We start from the raw sequence: 767 nt of genomic DNA on the forward strand, positions 1-767 counted from the left end.
CGCACATACACACTCGCATTACACACACACACCGTACACTCACAACGACACACACTTTGTAAACACACACGCATACACCGCCGATCGCTGCTACCAGTCGCGACAACTGGTCTCACACGACACACAGACACATACATATACACGCATTCACACTCTGTACATAAATACACAAATATATCTATTTCTTTTGCATCAATCCAAACCGTATTTCACTGCAATATTACCGCCTTGTCGCTCTCCTCCTGGCCGAACCTCTTTGCGACCCTGGCCGCAACCCGCGACCGACGAGCTACGTTCGCGCAAAGTAAGGTCGTTTCAGTGTTAACACTCAACTTTGAGTATTATCACCTGAAAATTAGGTGTTAACACTTAATTTTCAGTGTTTTTTCGAAATTTTCACTGTCTCTTTTCATAAGGGGACAGCGCCTGTTTCTTCGGTTAGTTCCATTCTTGATGTCTTTAATTCTTAGCGCATATCCTAGGCTTCAGTTTACTATGGTGGGGGGTGATAGGTTAAAAATTTTTTGGATGTTACAATGATTAGGGGTAATGAGTTGATAGAGTTTGATTGGTACCACAAGCCAACCTTTTCGGGTTGATATTTGAACTTTTGGTCACAGCACGCTGTTTCTCAAAAAATAGGTAGGGGAAAGTGGGCGAATTGTGCGCACCTAAGGGATATTTGTTTTCTTGAGATGGTTTTCTAAGTTCCAAGCGATATAAGTATGGAAATAGAAACTATAAACATTCTTCTATCATTACGTAAC

Source organism: Trachymyrmex cornetzi, unplaced genomic scaffold (assembly GCF_001594075.2).
Source record: "Trachymyrmex cornetzi isolate Tcor2-1 unplaced genomic scaffold, Tcor1.1 scaffold1536, whole genome shotgun sequence".
Taxonomy (NCBI): domain Eukaryota; kingdom Metazoa; phylum Arthropoda; class Insecta; order Hymenoptera; family Formicidae; genus Trachymyrmex; species Trachymyrmex cornetzi.